This window comes from Camelus dromedarius, chromosome 17, assembly GCF_036321535.1.
Source record: "Camelus dromedarius isolate mCamDro1 chromosome 17, mCamDro1.pat, whole genome shotgun sequence".
Taxonomy (NCBI): Eukaryota; Metazoa; Chordata; class Mammalia; order Artiodactyla; family Camelidae; genus Camelus; species Camelus dromedarius.
Window position 1 is genome coordinate 21,549,316 of NC_087452.1, and position 20,237 is coordinate 21,569,552.

The following is a 20,237-nucleotide window of genomic DNA, read 5'->3' on the forward strand; positions in this document are numbered from 1 at the left end:
ACATGCTTCCTTCTTATGAGGACACCAGTCATCTGGGATTAGGGCCCCTTCCTGCTCCAGTATGACCTCATTGTAATTAATCACATCTACAATGACCCTATTTCCAGATAAGGCCACCTTCTGAGGTGCTAGGGGTTAGGAGTTCAACATATCTTTTGAGGGGAACACAATCCAACCCATAACAGGCACCTGTTTTATTTTGTTAGGGTGGGGACTTTTCTGTATTCTTAGATAATTTTAGACAGATTTTTCTGGAAGCAGAGTATCATAACAGAAGAGCATTACACTGGGAATTGGGAGACTAGGGTATGAATCCTGGGAAAGCTTTAGTCCCTCCGTTCGTTGGTTTTCTATCTGTAAAATGAGATGGCAAGAACAGTGGTGTGGGGTTCCATTTCTCTCTTTTTCTGGCAGATCTTGCCAAGCAAAGAAAGCATGAAGGCTGCAGCAAGCACAAAGCCAGTCTCTCCACAGGCAGAGCTTGCCAATTATTGGTTATGGCTCCTTGTCCCATGTCTCTCATCCTCACACAGGTGTCAGGACATACCTCTTCTCACAAGTTCAGGTGAAGGCAGGGGAAGATGGTGGCGGAAGACAGCATGGCTTTGCACTCGCGTTGGTTTTCAGGACTCTTGAGGACACCTCGGTATTGCACAGTGGGTGGTCCTGGTGGATGGGAGCAATGGGGTGGGGCCACCACCACATGCAGTGATGCTGTGAAGAGGAGGCCGAGCAGCAGAATACCTGCTCTGTACCTAGCTCTGCAGTCTCCAGCTGTGTGACCACAGGGGACGGACTTCCTCTCTCTGGATTCGTTTCCCCTACTGTGAATGCAGAGTTTGAGTCTATGTTCACTGAGCCTTCTTCTGTCCCTACATTTATTGATTGATGCAGAGTTAAGTCAAAGGCCAGTGAGGCTTTTTAAAAACTTTGTTTAACCCTGTTTAATCATTTCTTCTTTTCTCAGACTTGGACATTTCTTTGGAAGCATGGTAGAGAAGTTTGACCTTTGCTCATGTCACAATCAGCAACTTAATATCAGTCCCTCCTCAGAAGGTAAGGAAGGTGGTTGTGTGTGTGCCGCTTACCCTCCCCATGTGCAGAGGCTGAATCTCAAATGCTCTGTGCCGATGACATCTAAAAAGTATGGTAGTAATTCTTCTAAACTTCTTCGCTCCTTGTCCTTGAAGGAAGTGTTGTTGTGCGTTCTTTTGAGTCTCCATGGCTCAATCTTCTGGTAAAATTTCTGAGTTCATTGACTGAAGTCTTGGACTGTTTTGGTGCCCCCCCCCCCCCCGTGTCTGGCTTATCAGGTAGGAAGACACAGGCATCAGAGAGTAGACAAAGAAGAATTTGGGTCTATACCTAGTCTCATCTCCAGAGTTGTCACAGAGACAAATTGTCATAAAGTTTCTCAGGTATTGGAAAGACAGAAATAAAAGAAAATGCCCGCTGTTCTAGTCATTAGCTGTCATGGTCTGAGCAGATCTGCTCAGGTTGTCAGAAAATGTCTGTTTCCACCCTCTGTATGTTAGTTTTAAAAGAAATTGACTTGCTCAGTAGTATCTAGTGATTTGGAGGATGTCTTTTCAGTACACATCTCTTAACTTGTCATGCAGCATTTCTTCTTGAAATACTACTTTTACTTTCAAGGATTTTGTTCAAAATACATACCAACCTTGTTCCTTGCTTAGATTTCATGAGGGAAAATTTATCTTCCAATTATTATTATACCAATTTTGTACATTGTGCAATAACATTTTAGAGGGGTTTAATAAGTGTTTATTTAATAGTCAGCCCTGGATTACATTTCAGTGGAAATAATAAAAACAAAATCCCCAAATAGCCATGGCTTAAAAAAAGGTTGAAGTGAATTTCTTTTTCATACTTAAGCTAGAGGAGGTCCACCCAGGGATGGCATGGTGGTATATAGCATCAGAGAACAAGATTTCCTCCATCCTTTTTTGTCTGTCACTTGTACTTTTATCCCATGTACATCTCATGGATCAAGATGGCTGCTCACTTCCAGCCATTACATCAGTATTCTAGCCAACAGTAAACAGAAAGGAGTGGCCAATGGCACCCCTTCTTCCATTAAGGAAACTTCCTAAAAGTTGCACACACCATTTTGCTTACATCCCATAAGCCTATTGATGTCAAGGTTATAATTAGTTATAAAGGGGTCTAGGGAATGCAGATTTTATTCTAGGTGGCTTTCTGCACAGCTGAAAAACAAGTGTTCTTTTATTGAGAGAATGTGGAAAGGATTTTTAGAGAACAACTGGTAGCATCTCCTCTAGTGCTCTGCCCCAAGCCAAGTAGGGTGCTGAATAAGTAGAGAACTGACCCAGCCGAGCCTAAAATTCCCTCTGTTACCTGGTCTCTGCTAACCTTTTGAATCTCATCTTTCACTCATCTTTTCATAAATATTCTAATCTCCTCTACATTGACCTCTTCATTTGTTCAACTGCTCTTTCCTGGCATTGAGCCTTCATCTGTGCTGTTTTTTTGGTCTAAAATGCTCTCCTTTTGTCATATCCTCTGTATTACCCTCTGTATTAAACTCTGACTTTTCTTCTAGATCTTTGGTTTAGTTCCATATTCTCAAGAAACACTTTACTGGTTCCATGCATGGAAGGTTCCATATTCACGTATTTACAAAAAACTATGTTCCCTTTCTTCTAGAGCATTGGTCAGTCTCTTCAGTTACACACCCATTCATGTCTTTATGTGATGACCTCCCTCTCTCACTTAGACTGTTAAGTGCTCAAAGGTGGAGATCATGCCGATGTGTCTCACTGTCAAACCCACTGTGGCCATCAGCATGCTCAGCATGTGATGGACAGTTAATAAATATATGTTGAACCAAGTGAATGTATCAATAAATGCTCTGATACAGAAAATCAGTAGTTCCATTAGGGTAGTATAATGTATAGAGTTTACTTATTATATGCATGAAATACATGCAAATGGCTAAATAATTAAAGAAAAAATTGAGAGAGAGCAATCTAGTGGATCAAGGTCCTTACCTATGAAAGATTCTATTTTCCTTTCTGTCATGATTTTTTTTGCTGTCATTCAGAGTTAGCTTAATAGTAAAGCCAGTCTCCACATTCATGAAAATGGTTGTTTTCTCTCAGTAGTCAGTTCATTTATTGGTTAGCTTTACACTTTTTTAATTGGGTATTTTGTTCTGGTTTTGATCTCACTGTGCACATGAAGGAATGTGGTCCTGTTCCTACCATGAGCAAGTGACTTCATTCTCTGTACATCAGATTCTCACTTAGAAATGGGCATGATAGGAACATCTACCTCTTAGATATGCGCTGGTTTGGATGGAGTGTGCTGCAGTAACAAATCCCCCCAAACTCAGGAGCTCCACCTGACAAAGGTTTATTCCTCATTTACACAAAACCTGCTGTGAGTCAGGTGGCTCCCCAGGGTAAGTACTGTCCACTCACTGGCTTGGCAGTGATCTGGGTGACCTCATTCTTGTGACATTGTCACTTCAGTACACAGCTTTCAAGAACAGGAGAGGGAGCTTAAAGAAAGGAGATCATCATTTCTTAGCTTGTAAAATCTTCAGGTTGGAGGGGACATATGCCACATCTGCTCAGAGTCCAAAGGTCTACAAATCTGCAAGAGGACAGAGAAGTGTGAGAGAGCACACGGATTTCAGCGGGCAGTAAATGCATCAGCCATGGGGTAACAGAGTTGTCACAGAGACTAATCGTCACAAAATTTCTCAGGTATTGGAAAGACAAATAAAAGAAAATGCCTGCTGCTCTAGTCATTAGCTGTCATGGTCTGAGCAGATCTGCTCAGATTGTCAGAAAATGTGATAAGTAAATAATTTGTGATGATGATGGTTTTGATGACATTCTGATAGACATTTCATTAAGAGCACAAGTTTGATTTCTCTTCATCCCTCACACCCATCTCTCCATCCACAAACAAACAGGTGGTAATTAGCACCATAAATACCCTGAATGATACGTTTGCTGAGTAACAGGACACAAAGGAAAAAACAAAAGCCAGTGTTCATTGAGTGACAGCTGTGACGATGATCATGGAATTCCAATGAAGAAAGAAGAAACTGCTGCTAGATGCATCTGAGAAGTCTTCAGGGAGATACTGAATGCCCTTGAACTGGCATGGAGGACAAATAGGATTTGAAGAGTAGAGAAAGTATTCAGAATGGAGCATGTGGGGAATTCCGAAAATATAAGCAGTGTTCCCACGGCATCAAAATGTCACCTGTGAAGGAGAGGGCTTATATGTGGCCAGGCCAGTAGAAAGAGGGGAGGCAGCCATGAGGATCCTCACAAGGGCAGTGTCTCAGGTATTAAGCTGCTGATTATAAAGTCTTCAACTAGACAGACGCTACAGCTTTTCCATCGCTAGATTCCTCATTTCTTCCTGGCTGTCCCTCTCTGCTCCTCCTACTTCCAGTGCATCAGATCCCAAAGAAAGGAACAGTCACATTTTTGTGATCTGTTTATCTGTATGCAGTGAACAGATATGTTCCTATCCTCCACCCCTCCAGACCTACTCTATAATTTTTGTACAGTTTGTAATAAAAATATGGGAAAAAGGCTTTGAAACAAAAATATCTTCATTTTCTTTGACATTCTCATCAAATCTCCCTCTTACTCTCTAATAGCTGGCAGAGTTGGGTCCGTTCTATCTAGGACTCTATTTCTCTCATCTGTTTAAGAAAAATAGGGTTGTGTGGAGACTTTTGATTTGTCTTTTCATCTGTTGTTTTTAAAATTTCAGAAAGTGAGCAAATGTCATTGGACTCCATCTCTCTTTCCTTCCTGGGTAAAATGACTTTTCTTGTCTCTATGGAAACCCTCTGGAAGTGCTACCAGTATTTTTGGTCGAAGCCACTGATGCTTTATCCTGTTGGAATTATTTCTTCCTGCTGGAAATCTGAGGCATTATCATTTAAATTGGGCAAAGTTCTCTTCAAGTGTATTCTGTTTCTTCTAAAAGTCAGGTTTCTCATGGTATCACAAGAAGAAGGCAAAGATGTGAAACTCATGGTGGAACTCAAGGTGGGGGATGGTTTCCGAGACACCCTAGCTAGAGAATAGAATGCTGTGTCAAGTCTGAGGAAACTCAGAGAAAGAATAGCGCCCCAGGTAGTGGCTGCCAACGTTGCACATCATGGGTGAATTTGAGCTTAATTAGGAGCAAAAATGAAGGCTCTAGGGGAGTAGATTGGTACATTAATCAATGGAATTGAATTCCTCATGCTTTCTTTATGCCTGCTAGAATACATTAAAATAAAAACCAATCCATCATGGCCACTCCAAGGTGCAGGCATCTTGCCTGGAAGATGAAAATGGAGGGAAAGGAATTGCATCTGGTGGGAAGGTGTGTTGCTCTCAGACCAGCTGAATTAATGACTGCTCGGAAGAGGTCTGGCAGCCAAGTATGTTGTTGGTGTGTTGGTATCATTCTAGTGGTTGGGGAGTTTGAGATAATGGGAAAAGTTGGGGAGGACTGGAACACCACAGGTTAAGAGAGAGCAGACTGTCTGAAGCCCTTGAGAGCAGAGAGCTTAGATGTCATTAAAAAAAAAAAAAATGACCTGACTAGCAACAAAGATTGATGATAAGAGAAGGAAGAAAAGGGAAGGAACTTTTGAAAGAGCTTTTGCCTTGATCATATGGTAATTTATTTACTGTTTAATATGGCAAGAGATGTGAAATGAGATCTTAGGTTGGAAAGGGCGATTTCAGATTTGACAATCAATTAAAGCCTTAAAATAGAACTTCCCAAACCTGTAGACCAGACAGGCATAGCAGTTTAGCCTACAGCAGTGTGGGAGGACAGACATCTGGTAGCTGACACTGTATGTGGACGTGGGGATAGTGGTATGTGGTAGATTAGAAATCAAACCAAACAAAGTACAGTGCCAAAAATATAAGGAGGGAAATCTCTTGGGCCACACTGTAGAATTCCATCAACATAATAACTCTCATTTATTGAGATTTAACCATGTGTATATTACTTGAATTAATCCTTAAAACAAATTATGAATTAGACCAAATTATTGTGTCCATTTTACAGATGGATAGACTAGGGCTCAGAAATGTTAACTGATGTGACAAGAGCACAAAGGTAGGGGGTTGAGAGTTAACTCAACATTGAAGCTCTTTAACTGCTGTCTTTCCTTTGGGGCTCCTAAGGGATAGTATGTGTGCATGAAGATCAAGGTAAATAAATGTGTCCGGCCTCAGCCAGTGGTTTAAGGACAAAATATATGTTGAAAACCTGTTGTTTTCCTATATACTTTACTTGACTCCATCACCTCAGATCCCTGGCCCGATTTGTTTGATTTTGTTTATTTCCTTTTTCCTTTCTTTTATTTGTACCTACCTCTTAGACTGTGGCTTTGATCTGCCCTTTCATTCTGCTTGGCTTTTTGTTTACATCCAAGCAGTCAACAGAGAATAGTGATTAAAGGTGTGGCTTTGGATGCTGGGCTGGGTTGCCTGGGTTCAAATCTAAGCTTTGCTACTTGAATAGCTATGGTGGCCTTTTGTGCTTCAGTTTCATTGTTGGCTTTAGTCATCTCTGGCTATGTACAACCCACCCCACAACTTAGTGACTTAAAATAATCTTAACTACTTAGTTGCTCACAGGTTGATCAGGGCTCCACACAGATGGCTCATCTCTACTCCATCTGGTACTGGTTGGAGGGTTTGACTGGAGCTGGAAGAGCCATGATGGCCTCATTCACATGCCTGGGGCCTCAGGCACTGGATGGAACAGCAGGGGATTGGCTGACCTTCTGTTTCTGTCTCTCCTAATTCTCTCATCATTCAACAGTCTAGCCCAAGCTTTTTAACACGGTGGTTGGATCTCAAGAGGGCAAAAGCAGAACCTGCCAAGTCTTACAGTATGGCCCCAGGAGTCACGCACGATTACTTTGGCTACATTTTATGGCCAAGAGAGTCACAAGGTCACCCCAGTTTCAAGGAGAGGGGAAATACACTCCCCCTTTTGGTGGGAGGAGTGTCATGTGTGCTCAGGATAGGTGGAATTGTGGGAGGCCATTTTTGCAGATCATCTACCGTGGAGAGGTGATTGGCTTGTTGAGGTAGGTAGTTCATATTATCCTGACAACAACTTCATGAGTTATCAGAAGAAAAATGTAATGAGGTATAGACTCTGGGATTCTGTTTTGAGATGAAATGTATGCCTGTGCAAATTTGGAGCAGGGCATGAATTCACTGGCACTAAATCCTCATTATAAGCCAAATGGATGTGCTAATGTAAAAAATTAAAACATCTACCATTCAGGTGACATTGCATTTCTTTCAAAGGCAGGGTCATGCCAGTCTTTTGTAAATAGCTCGTTAATTATAGTCATCTAAATAGACATCTAATAGTTAATTAAATTATAATTTGGTTTTCATGAGGGTTTTAAAGAATTATTGTTACATGAATGAGAGCAAAATAAAGTTGACTTGCCTAATAAATCAGGAGTTCACAGGTCCTTTTTGAAAGCAGCTTATTGTAGACACTGTGAAATATTTTCTGTCTGCTGCTTTTGACAGTACCTGTGTCAGTGCCTTTTGACAGTGCCTGTGCCAGTTCATCACAGACACTGTGAAATAATTTCTGTCTACTCTTTTGACATTGTTTGTGCATGCATGACAGTGCATGTTATGTGCGTCATAAATATGTGGGCCCAGTGAAATTACACTCATGACCGTGGTTGCTGAAATGTATCACAGCTTTTGAAGAAAAGCCCATGAGTGATGGATATACAGAGTCATCCAAGGCGGGATCAGACAGCAGCCTTAGTGAATCCAGTCAGCTAAACATCTTGAATCTCAAGTCTTGTTATAGGTATGAACAGATTGATTTTCTTTTCCTTTTATGTGGAATCCTGAGGCGCTCTTCTCTGAAGCCTTCCATGCCCCTTTCATAGAAATCAGAGTCAAGCACTGAGTTCTCTAGGCCACTTCCACGGAGAACCGCCATACGCCCACCTGACTTACATGAGTTTGAATGCACACTATAGGTGCGGTGCCTGTTGCTTCCCTCATAAACAGAAATTAGTCTGGGTATGAATCAAATATTATTTCATGGTCTTTTTCTGAGTGCACATTTAGGCTCTGTGTCTTTCTTAGAAAATTAGTTCCATGAGAACAAGGAAGAGTTGTTTTACTTGATTTAGCAAAAGCTTTAAGTAAATATAGTCCATATATGTATGTTAGCTGACACAAATTAGTCATCCATGGTCAACAGGTGATTATGAAGTACCCGCTGTGTGCTGCACACTTTTCTAGGCTCTGGTGATATAGTAGAGAATGAGACTGACATCCTTGACCTCCAGGATCTTTGTTTATATTTAATAAATACTTCTAAATAATCAAATAAGCAATTTTAAGAGTACATAGTATCACAGAGAAAAAGTTGAGAAGGCTATGCTATATATGCTATCGATGGCATCTTGGTCTGGAGAGCAAAGAAAACCCTCCCTGAAGGAAGTACATGTTTAAGTTCAGTCAATCCAGAAATAGTTATCAAGTATCCCCTGTGTCCCAGGTGCTTTTCTAGGAACTGGGTATAGAGAAGGAACAAGACAAGAGTAGGGAAGACCCAGATGAATAGAATGGGGAAGAATATCTAAGGCAGAGGAAATGGCATGTGCAGTGACCTGGAGAGAGAACCTGGGATAGTCCAGTAGATGAAGAAAGTCAAGATAACTGGAGCCGAAAGAGAGAGGGAACAGTAGAATGGAAGGCTGGAGGGGTGCACAGGGTTAGGTCATACCCGTCTTTGTAGGCCATAGTCAGCTATTAGGTCTTCATCCTATAAGCAATGGGAAGTCTTTGAGTGTGTAAGCCAAGGAATGCGATTCATTCACCCATTTTCATTCAACAGATGACTTTTGAGCCTTTTTAATAGGCACGTCTTGGCCAGGTCCTAGGTATAGGGCAGCAAATAAGACAAATGTGAGACTGCTAATTGCACTTTGGTATTAGTTTTTCCCTTCTTTTTTTTTTTTTTTTTATAATAAAATCCCTGGGTGGTGGTGGTGGTCGTGTTGTTGTTCTTGTTGTTGTTGTTTTTTGCCTGGGCCTGTTCAGAAATAAAGACCACATTTCCCAGACTTGTGGAAGATATGACTGTGTGACTTGGTGTAGGCCAGTGAGTTATACATAGATGGGTATTTAAAAGAAGAGGGGCTGTGCTTCTTTTCACCTGGTCTTCCTCCTGCTGGTTGGAAAACAGAAGCTGTAACTGAACCTTGTGATGAAAGTCTATGGAAGGCAGCAGATGTAAAAGTCTGAAAGAGCCTAAGCCCCTGGAGGGTCTTGGAGCAACCTTATGAGCCCTGGCCTGCTTACTTCTGGACAACTTCTACATGAAGGAAAAATAAGTTCTTATCTAGTTTAAGCCGCTATTAGTTTGGATTTTCCAGGAACAGAGCAAGCTCATCTTAATTGGAACAATAGATAAGGTTCCAGTTCTCATGTGGTTTACACTCTGTTGTAGGGAGTTAGGTCAGAAACAAACGGAAGGGAAAGTCATTTGGAGACAGGTAGACACTGGGAAGACAGTATTGGATGGTGACTTTAGATTAATGGCTCAAGATGTCTTTGAGAAGTGAGAGTTAAGCTGCGGCATGACAGATTTTATGAAACATTGCTTGCAGAGGTGTGGCGAATCAGTTTTAAGAGGAGATACTCTCCTCCTCTTTGAACAGGGCAAAAAGATAGGATTTATGGTAGTTTTCTCCAGTCAGTCCCTACATATTCAGACTTAACTGCATAAAACATCTTTTAACATACAAATACCATCCTGTAACAACACAAATACCTCAAACAGGAGTCCAGAGGAACCTCAGCTCATTGGGTCTGCACCCCTGCACTCATACCAGTTACCAAAGTGTAGTTCTAACTTCCCAGCCACCACCCAGGCAGGCTTCCCTGAGTCTGAACCAGTGATGGGAGGTGAGTGCATTTGTGTGATATTTAGTGATAGATCTTGTGGTCCACCCTGCCAGTCTCCATTGGCAAATTCTAGATTTTAGAAGAACATGGTGGCGCCATTCCATGTTGAAGCTGAGGGACCTTTTGGAAAGGGTCTAATCGATACTTGAGAAAGCAGTGATCTGTGAGGGCCCCTTTCCCTCAGAGAAGTTGTACTTCACCTATCAGCTAGGATATGCTTTCCTCAGCACTGTGAAATTAAGACCGTTGTTACTGGATGAGAAGCCACGGTGAGAGCAGCTGGTATGCACACTTCACCTGTCCTGGCTTGATCTTCTCCTTTCCCCAGCACCAGAGCATCACTTTATCTCATTCACTGGAACTGACAGATTAAGATGCTTTTTCGAGTGATTGCGGAACTGATGTGGCAGAAGCAATCTTGTCCTGTGAACAAAGTGAAACCACATACTTTTGTCCTGTCTTCTCTGAGACAGCAGGAAGAATAAGGACTTGTGTAGCCAGAGCTTACAAGGGGCATTTAGATACCTACTCTGACTGTGGTTCCTGTCCATAACCTCTCACTTGTCTCATTGCCATGGAAAAACCACTGTATTTTTCCTTTATTGGGTTTGCTTCTTTTTATCAAGGTTAACATCATTACTTGATATTTACTAGGGAGCCATAAGGAGGTTATGCAGATGATGGTGCTAACAACTCCTGAACTTCCTGGAAGGATGGTTTGTTCCTGGATAAGGAATTTCTTGATCTGTGAGGAGAGCAATGGCCCAGGAGTCATGAGACTCTGGGTTTAGTTCTAAGCTCTTCCCTCTGACTCATCTGGTGACCCTTAGTCACCACCCCACTCCCACCCGACTCCCAGTTCTCAGGAACTCTGAAGATAGGGCATCATAATGTGTATAGTCACTGAGCTATTAGGAAGGCTGGAACTCTAAGTATGAAGATGGAAGTCAATCAATGATTCTATCAGCTAATTCACTATAGCTTAGCTTCTAATCTGAAAGAAGATATCAAACAATGGTTAAGCTGTTAAGCATGGACCTTGGAGTCAGATATCTAGGTACAGGATGAAGGACCAGCTCTGCCACTTTTAACTCTGTGGACTTAAGCAAGTTTCTTAGCCTCTCTGAGGCTCAGTTTCTTTATTACAGAATAATGAGGAAGCAGTATCTTCCTCCTAAGTACAATGCTTAAATAAGTCCATGCCTAGGGAGCATTTAGCACTATGCCTGGCACTCAGTAAAAGGCAGCTTTTAAATTTATTTAAATTCTTAATACATGATAATAATAATAACAATAGTAATTAGCTTTTTAAAATACCCTGAATGACCTGGGTTGGAAGTCCCAGTGAGAGGAGACTGAAAAAAACATTCTGTACAAGCAGCAAAGCTGTGATAGAATGCAGTGTAGACAGCAAGCAAAAATGGCCCTGTTGGAAAGGTGTGGCATGTGAAAGTGCTTGAGAAACCCTTAAAAGAAGAAAACTTAAATGATGGGAATTTTTCTGTAGCTTCTAGAAGCCTTATGTAACAGACAGTATTGTTGTCCTTTTCTCCTACTTTCACCAAAAACAAACAAACCCCCCTTCCCCCGAAAAATCTCTTACTCTTTTTCAGTAAAACTTCCTTCTTCTCCCCCGTGACCAGGTATTCCTCCAAGGAAGAGAACCATCTCTCTAGCCAAAAGGTGAACCCTGAGACAATCGAGAATTTCTCTTCTCAATTAATTATTTTAGGAGTGGGAACAAAACCTAGTTCTGGCCAATCAAAAATGAGAGGTTGGCTGGAGAAGTTTGCAGAAAGAACTTTTCCAGAAGAAATTTCTGTTTCACTCTTAAGTTCGGGAAGAGGCAGTCCCTTTTCTACTAGATCTTGTTTCATCCACATATGAAGCCTGGAGCTGTGTGGCAGCCATTTTGTGACTATGAGGTCACAAAGTAAAGCTCCTGTTTTGAGGATGGTAGAGTCTAATAGCTAGAGAAAGATTTTTATATTGCACCCACTGAGTGATTCTCTTGAAATTTGCTTCATTTAGAACTGGGGTCCTGATGTCACTCACTTGTGTCCCTGTTCTGCTCTTCCAACATTGTAAGTATGGAACTTGAGTTACACTACTGCTCTTAGCTATTGCCTGCTTGAGGGCCAATCACAGAAATTATCTTTCCTCTTCAGGAGGCAAATTATCCAAGAGACAAGAGGGTATTTTCTTGTAAATTAGTGGTGGAATAGAAAGAACAAAATATTCATAGCCTGAATACCTGTCCTTTGTGCATAGACTAATGTGATGCAGAATATATATATATATATATACACACACACACATATGTATATATATAGTATATATACATACATATATATATGGTATAAATACACCGTTGATACCTTTTTAAGTATGTGTTTGTATCTCAGGTCTACAGCTAAGCAGGAAGCAAACTACTGAGAGCTTATTGGAGTGTTTTGTCTTTTTTTGTTTTATCCTTTTGATTTACTACAGGAGGAATTCAAACTGATTTTTAATCCAGGGTAACTTAAGGAGAACAACCTAGGGGGATTAATTTACCCTCCTCTCTCGGTAGTATTAAGCCTAGTGAAACGTAACAGAATGAACTTCCTCGTCCACTTTCAGAATAGGTGAGAACATTTACACCACCGTCAGCCCCCACTTCACAGTGTGATACAGATAATTTCAAATACTTCACCCCCTAGTAGAGAGTCGAGTTCTGTGTGGAAACCCAAGAGTGATACTGTCCACGTTTGGACACTAGAAAGCTGCTTTCCAGACTCAGATATCACAAGGCAGGTGTCTTTTGGAGTTTCAGAGACCCATCTCAAGGGGAATAGAGAAAACCTTACAGCTTGTGCCTAAAAGCCAAATATCAGAATGTCTTTGGATTAGGCTGTCTCTTTTCCCTAGGTTTGTATTTTCTTCTGTTGGTACGATCATGTGGCAGGCCATGGAATGGGGCAAGTTTCTGAGCTTTGTTCATTAGCGTACTTTTGGAGAATTGTACTTAGACACAGAGATGAAAAAAACTTAAGGTTTGTTCTAAGTTCTCTTCAATGGCTATAGCACTACTAGCTCAAGAAAACAGTGATATTAAAAAGAGATGATCAAACCAACCATTTAGTGTTGTAGAAACAGGGGTTTCAATAAAAGCACCTCCCTCTAGAGGTTGTGTGGGAACTATACGGGTACAATTTTGGTTGTTCCAGGGGTTGGGAGTATTTGTAGCTTTTGTCTTCCTCTGCACAGATGAAATCTTCTGATTCTTTTATTTACGAATTTTAGTTTAATGCCCAAATATATAAGTACTGCAGTGTGCAATACATTATGATAAGTGACTTTTCCCCCTTTATATTACAGGTAGGGCATATTTGTTTCTTTATTTATTTGATATGTTGGTGTGCTATCTGTGAATTTTATTTCTGAAGAAAGGTGGTATTGCAAAATGAATGACTGATAACCACTGGTTTACTCAAGGAGAAGACTTCCCTATGGTTCAGGAGAATTTTTCAACTTTATAACCAGGTGATTCAGGGTTCTGTGGATATAACCTCTCTCCTTGCAGAAAGCATTTCATCAGTGCCAACTCCTTCCAGCTTGAAAAGTGTTTAAAGACAAGAAAATTCATTCATTGGCAGATAATTTCGTAATGAGTCAGTGGAGAGCTGGTGCATTAGAAGAATAATTTAGAGGACAATTTTGTGTGTTTCTAGGTAATTAGCTAATCTGTTTCATGGTTTACAGTACTGACTACAGGTGTGTATTTGCCACGTGTGACATTTTCCTTCCTCTCAGGTTATTTTTGTATAGAAGGTTTATTTCTTAAGCTGTGTTTCTTGGTTACCAGTTTTTAAAAGAGCTGAAATCTGCATGAGTATTGAATGTGGAATGTTGAGCTCGTTTTAATCAGCAAAGTGCACTGTACTGCAGTAAAAATTGCAACCCTAATCATTTCTTTCTGCTACGAGATACTGTTCTATTCTGTGCATGGATTTCCAGTTCACATCTTATAGGATTTGAATCCTGAGCTTACAGGACTTTCTTGAGCACTGTTTTCATGAGCAAAGAAAAAAAATCATGAGTTGCAGCAGGGCTGATGTAATAATATGGGACTGGCCATTTTGGTATCATGTGATGAGCCACAAAACTCTGTGTGTGCATGTGTTTTGGGGAAAAGTCTATTCCTCAGGCTTTTTAAAGCCCACAATTTGAGTTAAAATGCAAGTGTATTATCTGGGCAGCATAATTCATCATGACATTCTCACTCAGGCTTACTCTAAAACAAATTCCTTATTAAGTTAGCCTGGAAACTGAAGCACAAAAGAATGAACCATGTTGCAGGCAAGCTGAGGTTGAAGTGAGTGTCTAGGATCTATTTCCTTATATGGAGGTAAACTGAAACATATGGAACCAACATATTCAGTTAAGAGATTCCTGAAGTGATGGGGCTAAGTTCAAGATGAAGTCTGTCAATAGAAAACACACTGGGGGACAGATTGTGAAAAGTTAACTTGTGTCCCTATGAAACTTTCCATTTTTATGGGAGGAAGCCTTGATGATCTTGGCACTCCTTCTTGTTAAAGAAAGATGTAGCCTCAGAATCCTTCTAAACACAGAAGCCACTACCAGCTCATTCTTGGCACATGAAATGAAACATTTCTGTTTTGTGTCCCTTGTAAGTGATGGCAACATATAGATGAACACCAAAGTATAAAAGAACCCAACCTTTATCTGGAGAGGAAGAATTCCTTTAATTGATGCAGAGCATTGCCTACTATTTGCAAAGCTTTAGCACTAGAAGTTTTCTCTAGTTGTCAGCTGGTTCCTAGGACCAGCATCCTAAGATAGAGGTTTTCTTTTTTTGTATTTTTTTTGCTTTGTTTGTTTTTGTATATATATATTTTTATTGAAGTATAGTCCGGTTACAATGTTGTGTCAATTTCTGGTGTACAACTTAATCCTTTAGTTATACATGAGCATACATATATTTGTTTTCATATTCCTTTTCACCATAAGTCACTATAAGATATTGAATATAGTTCCTGTGCTATATAATATGAACTTGTTGTTTATCTATTTTATATATATTAGTTAGTATCTGCTAATCTCGGACGCACAATGTATCCCTTCCCACCCCTTTCCCGGCTGGTAATCATAAGTCTGTTTTCTATGTCTGTGAGTCTGTTTCTGTTTTATAAATAAGTTTGTTTGTCTTTTTTTTTTTTTTTTAGATTCCACATGTAAGTGATATCATATGGTATTTTTTCTTTTTCTCTCTGGCTTACTTCATTTAGAATGACAATCTCCAAGTTCATCCATGTTGCTGCAAATGGGATTATTTTGTTCTTTTTTTGGCTGCATCGTATTTCATTGTATAAATACAGCACAACTTCTCTATCAAGTCATCAGTTGATGGACATTTAGGTTGTTTCCATGTCTGGGCTATTGTAGCCAAGTGTTGTAGTGCTGCTATGAACATTGGGATGCATGTATCTTTCTGAATTAGGTTCCCTCTGGATATATGCCCAGGAGTGGGATTGCTGGATCATAGGGTAAGTCTATGTTTAGTTTTTTGAGGAGTCTCCATACTATTTTCCATAACAGCTGCACCAAACTACATTCCCACCAACAGTTTAGGAGGGTTTCCTTTTCTCCACACCCTCTCCAGCATTTATTGTTTGTGGACTTTTTAATGATGGTCATTCTGACCAGTGTGAGGTGATACCTCATTGTAGTTTTGATTTGCATTTCAGATAGAGGTTTTATTAAGCCAGAATAAAAAGAAAGGGCTAAGAGATGTAACTTATTTAATATGTCCAAGATTTCTTTGATGGGGAAAAAAAAGAGAGGAAAAATGATCTCTAAGTCTATAGTCACACACGTTGACAGTTCAGTTAATCTCAGGGGAAACAAAAGTCAAAACAAAAATATGGACTCACTTTGCAAGTGAAATCATTTTTCAGTCGTGCTTGCAGACCAGATAAAATGATACCTTTGATTCTGTAGGAACAATTGCCTAATCTATCATTTTGGATACAGGAAACTTTTCAGGTTTGCTATGTAACCATTGGATTTTATAAAAATCCACTGAAGAGATCTAGCTTATTGGTAGCGTTCTCTTGTAAACACTGTATAATTTGTATTCTAATTGAGAACTTTCCCCCGAACCTAGACTTTTTATAAAACCTCCCATGGATACTGCACATAGAAAAATCTCAACATTTCTCATTAGAGAGCTGACTATAAGATGAGAAATATCCCCCTGGCTTTATTCTATTAGAAAACAAAACATCTTCAAACATCTAAATATCGTACCTTTACCACGTCTCCCCTTGTGTTTTCTGACTCATTTCCTGGAGTGCTTTTGTTCTCCTTCTCAGCTTTGCTGCATGTGTGATACGCTGAAGGAACTGAATTTTGACACTGCATGTAATTCAGTCTTTCAGGGCAAAGGCAATGGTGGATCAAACAGAGCCTAGAATCTTCTTAGGGGAGCAAATAGAAAATGCCACAAGTCTACCTACCCCTGGGGCAGATTTATGGCTTAGTGTCTGGTGAATCATGAGATTAACACTCTCCAACCCCTATTGTCTAGACCTACCAAAGGCAGAAGATTAATGTCAACAGGGAGGCAGCCTGGGCTGGATGTTGGAAATACAGATCCTACCTTTGACTGGGCTATAGATCAAAGATGCTTGCCATTTAGACAGCCCCTGGAAGGATATTTGCAAATCGAGGGAAGACATTCATGTCACGAGTAAAAAAGTCAGCCTCAGGAAAGAAAAAGAAGGTGTGTGAACACTTGAATTCAGCGACCACAGTAATCTCACATTTTAACTTGAGCAACTTCTATTTTATGGGTTAGAGTTAGTTGAAATGGAGGTGAAAATGAGGTTAGAGATCTTGCCTGTGTGTTACAACCTTTGTTCAGTGATGATGGACACAAGGATCACCTCTGAGACCTCAAGGGCAGAAGCAGGATATTTGTTTACCGCCATTAGTTCCCAGTCAAATGTGTGAGTTTGGAAGTTTGCTTTCATCCAAAGAAGTTTAAAGGGGAAGTTTGGAGAGATGATTTACCATCTCTCCTCCCTTGAGGAAAATGTTTAGGTGTTTTACTTCTACAGAACATAGGAGGGTTGAGATAAATCATAAAATACACTCTGTCTGAAATGAGAGCACAAGGCTGGCTGATATCTAGCAGAGGAGTGGTCAGTGGTCTTGATTTCTGACCGGAAGGGTCACAGGTGTACACGGGGTGAGAGTCTGTGGGCTCTAAGTCTGGTTCTGACTGCTCTCTCTTTGGTTCTGAGCTTGGCATTAGGTTTTAAAGACCTTACTGTCTGTTGGAGTGGTTCTCACCTGGTGCCATTTTGGTCCCCTTATGTTCCATTCTCCACATAAAGTCAAACTAAACTCTTTAAAAATATGAATTGGATGAGATCATACCTTAACCAGGTATGATCCTCCAATGGCTCCCCCCCTTCCTTTTAAAATAGCATCCTAACTCCTTCTGTGGACCTTTAAAGCCAGCAGGTGAACCTCACCCCGTAAGTGTCACACTTACTGTGGATGAGTGACTCAGGATGGGTGAGTCACCAGAGTAAATGTATGAGTGGTGCTAATAAACCTTAACTTTTAAGGTGAAAATAAATATAAAGGAAATTAGTGGAGAGTAGTACAAGATGAGTTTGGAGAGGATGGCGAGACATTTTAGGGTAAGGATAAAGAGTTTTACTTTATCCTGAGTGCAAGGGAAATTATTGAAAGGTGATACAATCAGATTTGTGTTTTTTAAAAGATCCTTCGGGCTGCCATGTTCAGGATGGATCGAAGAGATCAGGAATGTAAGCTGGAAGCCTCCTTAGGAGACATTGTAGTAGCTTAGGGAGTGGGAAACCAGTGGATACAAAATGTATTTTGAAAGTAAAATTCATGGAATTGATTGGGCATAGGGTGAGATGAAGGAGAGGAAATACCTTGCTTGATTGATGGTTACTAGCTCCTCTGTGAGGTGTCATTCCTATGACCCAGGACTCAAATGTCACCACTTTCACAATGGTTAGTATCATCATCCGCTGCTATGTGCAGAGTTTAGTTGGCTTTTGCTTGTTTTGGGCAAAAATCTAATTATGTTAGAAATTCACTGGACTTGATTTAAGGGACTTTGTCAAAGCAACGTACTGCAACATCTTTTCTTGAATGTGAATGAAGCACTTACTATGAGATTTCATCATTTCCCTTTTTTCTCCCCAAAGCATATGATTGTCAACAAAAGTGTGTGTCCTGGGAATAAATAAAATGAAACAAAAAAACCAAGGAGTTGAGACATGTTAATAATACACACCTCTTCTGAAAAGGGAACAATGAACAGATATATTTTCTTGGATAAGTTAGTGTTAATAAAAAGTATAAAGTATTAGATGATTGAAGGTTTTCTGATGGGGACTATCTATGGAACAAAGTCAAATGCATTTTTTAATTTGTTTCTTTTTTAATTGAAATGTAGTCAGTTACAATGTGTCAATTTCTGGTGTACAGCACAGTGTCCCAGTCATACAAATATATACATATATTCGTTTTCATATTCTTTTTCATTAAAGGTTATTACAAGATACTAAATGTAGTTCCCCTGTGCTATACAGAAGAAATTTGTTTTTAATCTATTTTTGTATATAATGGCTAAATATTGAGCACATCTTATAAAAATACAGAATGACTATCAACAGTAAAATATCTGCAACATATAGTGGAAAGTTCTGGCACCATAACAACTCTCTGGGTGAGATTCTTTCAGCTAAGGCAGCTGGCTGAATACCATCTAGCAAAGTGCAGTGTCTTTTCACACTTCCACTTAAAATCGGCCAATAATTTAGCCTAACAATCTGGTGCTGCTCAAGAAGTCTTCAGCAAATCTAAGTTTTGCATGTGAACGGTTAGTTGTTAGTCTTCATTCTGTATCACTTACAGCTGGTCCTCATACTGATCAGAGCAAGTGGCATCACAAAATTTCCCAAGAATCATTAATAACAGTGGTGTTACATGGGTTTCTTACTATTTCAAATGCCCTCTGAGGTCCTCTATTCATACCCCCAGAAAATTTTAACCTGAAATAAAAATTATTAATATGTTGAATATTGCCAGCAGAGATTTTAGCCTTCTGTTTGTCTTTATAAAAGCAACTTTTCATAAGTAGTATTTATATGTGGTCAGCATGCCACATTTTTTGGTATGAGCTCCAAAAGTGTTGCATAAGCCTTTTCTTCTTCCAAAGGGAAGTTTTAATCACAAATTTTCTCTTGTATTTGTATTTCGTCTAACTTGTTGTAAGGACTTACCAAAAAGTATCTAGATTATGACTATCTTTTGAGTCCTTAGAAGCTCTTTTATTGTTTTTTTTTCTTTTTTTTGCATCTTTACCTTTTCTGTTTCCTTCTTGTCATCCATCTTCTGTCTCCATGTTTTCCTCCCATTCTTCTCCAAGCAATTTATCTTTAAGCTACTTTATATGTGTCAGGCTCTGAGCTATGTATGAAGGCAAAAGACCCTTTGCCTGAAGGTCATACAATTAAATGGATGAAAAAGATTTAGAAACAAGAAATTGCAATTTCAGTAAAAGGGGTTCTCAGAGATGGGTGAAGTATTAAGATGGCTAATGAGAGTATTTGACTCATACCTCTTCTCTGTTTTATTCATTCAGTTAACAAATACTTATTGAGCTAGACAGCTTAAAGCCTAGAAGTGTAGAGAGTTTAAAAAAATTGCACATATAGCAACATAACAGCAATTGTGGTATACGTCATCTTGGAAAAGTTTAGGGTCCTATGGGATCACATAACAGAGGAAACAAACTACCTAGTTTGAATATGGAAGGTAGACTTCTCCTGAGGATGGACACACACTGTGACTTGAAGGATGGAGAGAAAGAGTTAGAAAGTCAGTGAGCAAGGGGCAGTGATCTATGCAAAGACCCTAAGGTGGAAGAAAGCCAGTACAACTGAAGACCAATAAGCCAAGGGAAGAGTGGTGCAGCAAGAACTAGGGAGCTGTTAGGTCACATTGAAGACTTTAACCTTAATCTCAAGAGCCATAGAAACCATTTAAGCAGAAGATGGACAGGACCTTGTACTTGTCAGCATTTTATTTTATCTTGTCTCCCCAGCCTTGACTTTTGGTCAGTTTCCAAAGTGGAGTTGGTAACTGAAGGATTGGAGATCAGTACCTAGGATTAGTGCATTAATTGCAATTAGAGTT